The sequence below is a fragment of the Indicator indicator genome, chromosome 22 (genome assembly GCF_027791375.1).
Source record: "Indicator indicator isolate 239-I01 chromosome 22, UM_Iind_1.1, whole genome shotgun sequence".
In the NCBI taxonomy this organism is placed as follows: domain Eukaryota; kingdom Metazoa; phylum Chordata; class Aves; order Piciformes; family Indicatoridae; genus Indicator; species Indicator indicator.
Genome location: NC_072031.1, coordinates 15682616 through 15692152, shown reverse-complemented (window position 1 = coordinate 15692152; position 9537 = coordinate 15682616).

Here is a 9537-nt window from a genome sequence, read left to right as displayed (position 1 = left end):
TCCATGTTTGAGAACAGAGGAGAGCTTCCTTGGGGGCAGTTTGTCACAGGTAGGGATGGATATGGAACAGTGTCCATGCTTGAGGACAGAGGAGAGCTTCCTTGGGGGGAGTTTGTTACATGCAGGGATGGATGTGTGTGCTGGTTTGAGGCCAGCCAGAACATCTCTTGCCCCAAAAGGGACAAAAGAATGACACACGCAAACGGATTGGAGAGTGATGGAAAGTTTAAATGGAAAAGCGATTGGTGAAACTACAGAAAAAAACTACAAAGCATAGTGGCAAAGAACATCCTAAAGCATACAGAGTCCCTTACATAGTACCCAGAGGCTTCTCAATCCTTCCCTCCTCCCACCTGAGGGTCTACCCAATCCCTCAGGGCTCTTCCTTCCCCCCCCTCCCACTGCTAGGCAAGTCTCAGGCTGGCCAGGTCTGAGACTGCCCCCCCCTCCATTCTCCACCTGGCATTAGGCCTAGTCAGGCCTAAGAGGCCTGAGATACCCCCCCTGGCATTACCCGATAAGAGAGGACATCTCCCAGGGGAGCAGAGAGGGAAGAAAGAGGAAGAGAATGACTCTGCAGATGGCCTTATAGGGTGCAGGATTTATGGGTAGACATACGCCGTGTCCTGTGTCCACCCCTGTGGGTGGGCACCCAGGACACCAGAGGTGTATCTCATGCAGCAGTGGCAGGGGGCACCCAGCCTAAACTGCCACAATGTGGAACAGTGTCCATGCTTGAGGACAGAGGAGAGCTTCCTTGGGGGGAGTTTGTTACATGCAGGGATGGATGTGGAACAGTGTCCATGCTTGAGGACAGAGGAGAGCTTCCTTGGGGAGAGTTTGTTACATGCAGGGATGGATGTGGAACAGTGTCCATGCTTGAGGATAGAGGAGAGCTTCCTTGGGGGGAGTTTGTCACATGCAGGGATGAGGGAGATGTGGAACCACTGTTCCTGCTTGAGGACAGAAGACAACTTCTTTGGGGAGAGTCTGTAACTGCACAGGTCTGCTCCTCTTCAGCTAAAGCATCTCCCCTCTCTGGTGAGGTTTTCCCTCTGCTCTCATCCATTTAGGTCAAGCAGCAGAGGTGAGTGCAGAGGTCTCTGGTGCAGCACCTCTGATGCCCTGTGGGACATGAAGCACATCCTGCCTGTTGTCCAAACCCTGATTTACCATCCGGTGTCTGTCTCTCTGATCTCCAGTGGCTCTGAATTTAACTATTCTGAATCTGCCTGTACACTCTGACCAGGCTGGAGCTGGCCCTGTGCACCTCCTGGGGAAGAGGCCATTCCCTCTGCTGTGGCTGGTGGACTCTGAGCCAGAGCAGTGACTGTGATTTCAACCCCCTCAGTGTTCTAACAATGCCTCCTTTGTTAGGTTTTTTTCTTAGAGAAAAGCTGCTAAAAGAACTCTAATATCAGGTGCCAGAGGGGAAAGTTTAGCAACACAGCATAATTAGGACTAGAGAAAAAAAAAGCTTCCTGGCTTCCCTTGCATTAGGGATTTGCCACACTTAGTTTCTCCTGAACCACAGAAATTTACTTTCTGGAACTGAGTGAATGGTAGAAACAATTTTTCCACAATGAGGCACACACTTGACACCCCAGGGCTCATAAACCATCCCCGGGGTCTGCAAACTTCTCCCTCCAGCTGGCAGAGCCCTGAGTTCCCATTGTGTGACTGAGATCTTCAGTAAGATCCTGTCAAAGAAAGTGCAGGAATAGGCAAGGTAGGAACGGGGCACCTCTGCAAAAGGATCACTTATCTGCCTGGAAGGAGCTGCTTGGGCTACTTGGACCTGAGGCCCAAGCCTTCAGCCCTGTATTGAGCCCTTGCCCATGGAAACTAAGCATCAGGAGTACAAACCTTACTGGTCAGGCACTGTGGGAGCTGCAGCTCCCCAGCAGAAGGGACTGCTGGACTGCTGGGAGAGGTGGGGAGGGGAGGAAGGGGTTTGCAGGTGGTGCCTGGTCTCTGAGGTGGCTGATTAGGGGCTGAGGGATTTCCTGTTGGTGCTGTGGGAGAAGCAGTGCCTGTTCTTGTCTGGTGGCTTTGAAGGAATGAGAAGAAACATTCCTTCACTTCTTCAACCAGGAGGAGAGCAGGAAGAGGATGAAAGGTCCCAGAGGAGAAGCCCAGGTTGGTTTGGCACCTTTGTGGCCAGGGAGAGTAACAGGAGGTGATGAAAAGAGTGGTAGGAGCTCGTCTTGCCTGCAGGGTGTAAACATGTTCCAGGTCTCTCCAGGGCATGTTCCTGCCTCAGTATCTCTGCTTTCCCAAACATCTTTTGCTTACCTCACTCTGAGTGACTTTTCCTGAGTTGCAGACTTCACAAGCTCCAGAAGGTTAAAGTTTTTAAGCATTTATGACCAGTTTCCTTCCCTTCTGCCAGCTAGCTTGGAGCCAGATGTCACTGGGCTGAGACACTGGAGTGTTCTTTTCCCTTTCAGTGCTTGAATAATGGTTTTGTTCAGGTGACTGATGGCTCTTTGCAGAGAGTAAACATTTGCTGGTGGCTGGTGCTGCACAGACACATGCTGGGGTTTGGTTGTGAAAAGCAGGCTCATTACCAGTGTGCAAACTCTTGAGTGCCTGAACTGCCTTCTGGGGAGGTGTTTTGGTCATGGTTGAAAGGGTTGATGGCAGAAGGAGGAAAACAGAAGGCTCCTCAAACTTGAGCTGCCTGCCAACAGCCATGAATCTTATCTCAAACACTGTGGACCAGCTCCAGTTGCCTGCACACCTAGATTTTGGTTAGCTGACTCCAGCAGCTCCATCTCCTGCAGATAACCATCTGCAGAAGACTCAACACTTCCTGCCCAGTGGGTACCAGAGCTGGAGAACAGCTCCAGAACACACACTCTATGGTGCACACCAAGGCAGATGGTCTTCACTTTCAGCTCTTACCTTGCAACGGTCTCCTGAGCTCCAAAACTCACCAGGAGGCTCTTCTGGAACTGTGCTGGGGAGAGTTGGGGCATCAGAGGAGTTCAGTGGTCCTGCTGATGGAGTTCAGTGGTCCTGCTGGTGGAGTTCAGTGGTCCTACTGATGGAGTTCAGTGGTCCTGCTGGTGGAGTTCAGTGGTCCTGCTGATGGAGTTCATGCACCTCTGATGCCTTTCCCAGCCTCTTGTGCAACCCCACCAGTCTTCAGGTGGCTGTGCCAAAGCCCTGCCACTCTGAGAGCTGGTTATGACCTTTCCTCTCTGCAATCTGCAGTCCTGCTGCTCCTGTCCTGCCCATGCTGGCTTGGGAAAGCCTCCCTGGCCATTGCACATCAGTGGCTCCAAATAATACAAAGTTTCTTCCTTTAAATGTGGAGCTTGCCTCATGAGAAGGTGCCTTGAGTCTGAAAGCCTCCTCTGCAGGGTGTCAGTCAAAGCGTCCTTATCTGCTGCCCCTTGAGAGCTGCTTTAGATGCCTGTGTCCTAATCTGGGGAGAGGATCCTGTGTGTAACCATTTCTGACCTGAGGAGCTTCCCACAACTAGAACCCAGTCTAGGAGCCACTGAGCAATCAATCTTCCCTCCTTACTGAACCATCTTCCTGTTTCAAGAGTCTTTCTCTACGACTTCAAAACCAATTTGCTGCAGCTAGAGCTTAATGCTGCATTAAATGAGGTTTAAATGTAGAGGAAAAGGCTAAATGAAGTCTAATCCTTTCCTAGCATATATAAATATTTTTAAGCAGCTGAGTATTTGTAGCAAATTACTTCCCTGGAGACTTTTCTCCTGGATCATGAGCACATACACATTTCAAAGGCTTCTAATATCAACTGAACATGAGAAGAAACCACCTGTGAGGTGGGGAATGGCATGACACAGACTTAACCTGCTGCCCCAGGTCCCACATCTGGATGGATGCTGCCTGCTTGAGCCTCTCCAACCATTGATCCTAGTGCATATTAATCACAGAATTAACCAGGTTGGAAAAGACCTTTGAGACCATCAATGCTGCAAAGAGACATCAAAGGTGCAGGCAGGTGGTGGAGTCACCATCCCTGGAGGTGTTTAGAAGATGTTTGGATGAGGAGCTGAGGGGCAGGGTTTAATGGTTAATGTCCCTCAGGAAGTGTGCAGAGAGATGTTAGCTTATGGTTGGGCTTCACCTTAAGGTCTTTTCCAGCCAGTGTGATGTCAGAGCAGAAAGATGCTCAGTGTACAATGTGCAGGGACACAAGCACCTACCTGTTGCTGCAGCTGGATGGAGTGAGTGAAATGTGGCCACTGGGCTTGCTCTGCCTGAACTTGCCTGATGGATTGCCCCAGATCAAGATCACTCGCAAAAACTTTCTGGTGCCTTTGTAAAATATGAGGGCATGTGGTGACAGGACAAGGGGTGATGGCTTTCACCTGAAAGAGAGAGATTTAGATGGGATATGAAGAAGAAATTCTTCACTCTGAGGGAGGGGAGACCCTGGGGCAGCTTGCCCAGAGAGGTGGTAGAGGCTCCATCCCTGGAAGTGTTCAAGGTCAGGTTAGGCAAGACTCTGAGCAAGCTGATCTAGTTGCAGCTGTCCCTGCTGATTGCAGGGGGCTTGGAACTAGATGGTCTCTAAGGTCCCTTCCAACCCATCCCAGACTATTCTGCTACATCTCCCTGGCTTACAGCAGCCTCTTGCCTGTAACATTTGTCTCATCATGTGAAATGAGGACACTGTGCTGCTTAGCTCGGGAACAGGCTTGCTCCTCAGCAGAGAGAACTTCATCAAACTCTGCTGAACTCTCTCTCTAAAGCTGTTCTCTGCTGCAGACACCCAAAGACATGTTCTGCAGCTGTAAAAGCAGCAGGAGCAGGTGTGAGTGGACAGCACACTTCAGCTGCTGGGGAAGAACTGCTTCCAAAGGTGCAGGGAGAAGGCACACGTGTCCCTGTCAGTGGAGCACTGGTAACTTGGCTGTGGTTGGTGCTTGCAGCTGTGGGCAGCAGCTCTCAACCTGTAGGAATGAGTGTTGCCTTGGCAGGTGCCATGTGCATCAGCTGCAGAGGACAGGCTGTGTGACTGCAGTGTGCAAAGAGCCTTCCCTAGGCCAGTGTGGACATAGAATCATGGAATTCCTTTGGTTGGAAAAGACCTTTAAGATCATCAAGTCCAACCATCATACAACTCTAAGAAGTCTGCTGCTAAACCATGTCCCTCATCTCTGTCTTTCCAAAACCTCCCTGGGCAGCCTGGTCCAGTCTTTGAGAACCCTTCCAGGGAAGAATTTTCTCCTAATGTTCAACCTAAATCTCCCCTGGTGCAACTTGAGGCCAGATGTTTCTGTCCATCCTGGTGATATGTCCTACTTTGTCCAGCGTGCTCACAGAAGATGGCTGGGGACAGCAGTCCTCAGCTCTGCTCTTCAGGACATCCTCCATCAGACCTGCAGGAACAGCTGTGGCTGGGGGAAGAGCTGTGGCTGGAGGAAGAGCTGTGGCTGGAGGAAGAGCTGTGGCTGGGGGAAGAGCTGTGGCTGGGGGAAGAGCTGTGGCTGGAGGAAGAGCTGTGGCTGGAGGAAGAGCTGTGGCTGGGGGAAGAGCTGTGGCTGGAGGAAGAGCTGTGGCTGGAGGAAGAACTGTGGATTTGGGAAGAGCTGTGGCTGGAGGAAGAGCTGTGGCTGGAGGAAGAGCTGTGGCTTTGGGAAGAGTTTTGGCTTTGGGAAGAGCTGTGGCTTTGGGAAGAGCTGTGGCTGGGGGAAGAGCTGTGGCTGGAGGAAGAGCTGTGGCTTTGGGAAGAGCTGTGGCTTTGGGAAGAGCTGTGGCTGGAGGAAGAGCTGTGGCTTTGGGAAGAGTTTTGGCTTTGGGAAGAGCTGTGGCTTTGGGAAGAGCTGTGGCTGGGGGAAGAGCTGTGGCTGGAGGAAGAGCTGTGGCTGGGGGAAGAGCTGTGGCTGGAGGAAGAGCTGTGGCTGGAGGAAGAGTTTGGCTTTGGGAAGAGCTGTGGCTGGAGGAAGAGCTGTGGCTGGAGGAAGAGCTGTGGCTGGGGGAAGAGCTGTGGCTGGAGGAAGAGCTTTGCCTTTGGGAAGAGCTGTGGCTGGAGGAAGAGCTGTGGGTTTGGGCAGAGCTGTGGCTGGGGGAAGAGCTGTGGCTGGAGGAAGAGCTGTGGATTTGGGAAGAGCTGTGGCTGGAGGAAGAGCTGTGGCTGGAGGAAGAGCTGTGGCTTTGGGAAGAGTTTTGGCTTTGGGAAGAGCTGTGGCTTTGGGAAGAGCTGTGGCTGGAGGAAGAGTTTGGCTTTGGGAAGAGCTGTGGCTGGAGGAAGAGCTGTGACTTTGGGAAGAGCTGTGGCTTTGGGAAGAGTTTTGGCTTTGGGAAGAGCTGTGGCTTTGGGAAGAGCTGTGGCTGGAGGAAGAGTTTGGCTTTGGGAAGAGCTGTGGCTGGAGGAAGAGCTGTGACTTTGGGAAGAGCTGTGGCTTTGGGAAGAGCTGTGGCTGGAGGAAGAGTTTGGCTTTGGGAAGAGCTGTGGCTGGAGGAAGAGCTGTGGCTTTGGGAAGAGCTGTGGCTTTGGGAAGAGCTGTGGCTGGAGGAAGAGCTGTGGCTGGAGGAAGAGCTGTGGCTGGAGGAAGAGCTGTGGCTGGGGGAAGAGCTGTGGCTGGAGGAAGAGCTGTGGCTGGAGGAAGAGCTTTGGCTGGAGGAAGAGCTGTGGCTTTGGGAAGAGCTGTGGCTTTGGGAAGAGCTGTGGCTGGGTGAAGAGCTGTGGCTGGAGGAAGAGCTGTGGCTGGAGGAAGAGCTTTGCCTTTGGGAAGAGCTGTGGCTGGAGGAAGAGCTGTGGGTTTGGGCAGAGCTGTGGCTGGGGGAAGAGCTGTGGCTGGAGGACCAGTTTCACCTCCACTTCTATCCTCAGGCTGACCATGAACATAAGGAAGGTCACAGAGATTGTTGTCCAAGGTCAGTGAGTCTCTTAGGAAGGCTCCCAGTTCTCTGGGCTGGAAAAGGCTGGCTTTGTAGGGAGGTGTGGCATGGCTACAAGCTGATCTAACTACCAGCCTTAGTAGCTTTTAATCTGTTGGACTGATACACAGGGGCTTTATTCTTTCCATTTTACAGCATCTCAGACTACAAAGGAATCTGGAAGGATTTGATAGCTGAGGCTTTTCTTGTCACAAGAACAAAGGGGGAGCAGCTATCTCTTTCAGCAGCCTAGAGAGGCTCCTGGCCAAGACTGAGAGATTAGCTACCTGGCAGGCAAGCTGGCTTTTAAAGGGGGAAAAAAAATCCCCAGGCTTTTAAGGCACTGAGACAAGGGAGAGCTGATCTGAACATAGAGGAAGCAGAGAGCAAAGCAGAGGTGTTTAATATTCTTTCCTGGTTGTGAGGGTAATGGAATAGGAAAGAATTAGCAAAAGCCTTTTGTGTTGCTTTTTTGGACTCTTTCAGCATAACAAGGAAATGTTGTGTAGTCTGTTCCATTGACATCTTCTAATGGCTCTGGAGCATTTCTGGCTTTGCTGTCTCATCTATTTTGGTTGCAGTGAGGAGTTTACCTCTCTGAGTGACCTCAAAAGCTCCTCTGGCTCCACACCTTTGTCAGCGCATAAATATTTTAGGCAGTAGTGAGCACAAGGACGAGGCACCTTGCAGTGGCAGGGATGGATGGATGGATGGGTGGATGGAGGGAGGGATGGAGGGATGGATGGAGGGAGGGATGGATGGAGGGAGGGATGGAGGGATGGATGGATGAAGGGATGGATGGAGGGGTGGCCGGATGGATGGAGGGAGGGATGGATGGAGGGATGGAGGGAGGGAGGGAGGGATGGATGGAGGGATGGATGGATGGAGGGAGGGATGGGGGGATGGATGGATGAAGGGATGGATGGAGGGATGGATGGATGAAGGGATGGATGGAGGGATGGCTGGCTGGATGGAGGGAGGGATGGATGGAGGGATGGAGGGAGGGAGGGATGGATGGATGGAGGGATGGATGCATGGAGAGAAGGATGCATGGAGGGATGCTCAGAAGTGCCTGAGTAACTTTTTCCATAAGCTTCCTTTGCTTTCATCTGGTTTCATGCTTCAAAGTCACTTGGATGCTCTCAGGACCCCAGTGCCCAGCTCCCCAATGACCTGCACACAAGGTCAGAAGCTGCCTTGGAGAAAGCTGGCTCTGGAGTGAGGAATGCAGCTTGTTCAGCATTGATGTAGCAAAATATTTTTTTTCTTCTTCTGTAACTCCTGAGTGGCTTGGAGTCTCCTTTTTCAGTTTGCTGGTTGCTAAGGGAGTTCCCTGGCTTTGCATGGCTGTCATTCTGGAGCCTCCTGAGAGCTGGCATCTAGGCTGGCTGGCCATGCAAGCAAGCTGCTCTTGCTCAAGACATCCTCCTGCCCTCCCTCATCACACTCATTTGGTTTCACACAGTCCTGAGCAACCACAATTAGCTGCCTCAGGGGCTTCAAGCACTCCCCCTCAGCTCATTTCTGTCTTACAGGGGAGCACAACAGAACTGCAGAGGTTGAAATCCGGACAGCTGTGTCCTTCTGCTGTCCACTCACCTGCCAGGATGCTTTTTCTTCCTTGTCCACTACCTTGGCTGTGCTCACACTGGAGCAGAGAGTGAAGAAATGCTGTTGTGCATTCCCTAGTTGGTATCTCTTGCTTTTGAGGCCCTTCCCTTGTGGCCAGGAAAGGGAGGCAGCAGAGAAGTGCCCACATTGCAAGTGCTGTGGTGTGGTTGGGTCAATGCTTGGGGATTTTGTGCAGATAGGAACTGATCTGAACAGGGATGGAGTAGGATCTCTCTCAGAAATAGTCCACAGTTTGGTTAAGCCCAGAGAGGTGGTGTGGCCATTGCAGCCCTGTCTGCAGAGAGCAGAGCCTGGCTGCTGTGGTGTTGAAAGCCTGCTGAGACCTGGGCTGTGAGCACAAATTCAGCTGTCCTGCAGCTCCCATGAGCAGCGCTGCACCCAGCACCTGCCTGATCTTGTTAGAGCTCAGCTTGAGGATACCCAGCCCCCTACTGGGAGGGGTAGGGGTAGGGGTGGAGAGGGAATGTGTTTCATCTCTGTCCTGTGCTTCCCCAGAGGCTTTTGCTGCTATTAATCCAAGCGGCACTGCAGATGCTGCAAAACCCTCTGTTGTCTTTTCTAGGACAACCTTGATTTGTGACAAACCCTTAGTTGCTGTCCATTGGTGCCTCAGAAAACAAGCTGTGCCAGGACCATGGCACCAATAACCTTCCATCAGGAGGTAATTGCTTGTTGCAGCTCTGAAGAACATAGGCTTGGGTTTGTTTTTTTTTACTTCAAAAGATATTGGCTGAGGAAAGCAGATTGGTATCACAACCTGCCAGGTGAGAAGCTGGTGCATCAGTTGATATCCAAACACAGTCCTTCCTCTCCTTCCTCTCCCTCCTCTCCTTCCTCTCCCTCCTCTCCCTCCTCTCCCTCCTCTCCCTCCTCTCCTTCCACTCCTTCCTCTCCTTCCTCTCCTTCCTCTCCTTCCACTCCTTCCTCTCCTTCCTCTCCTTCCTCTCAATTTATTCAATTTATTCAAGAAAAAGGCTGGAAGAGACCTCAAAGATCATCGAGTCCAACCTGTCACCCTACACCTCATGCCTATCTAAA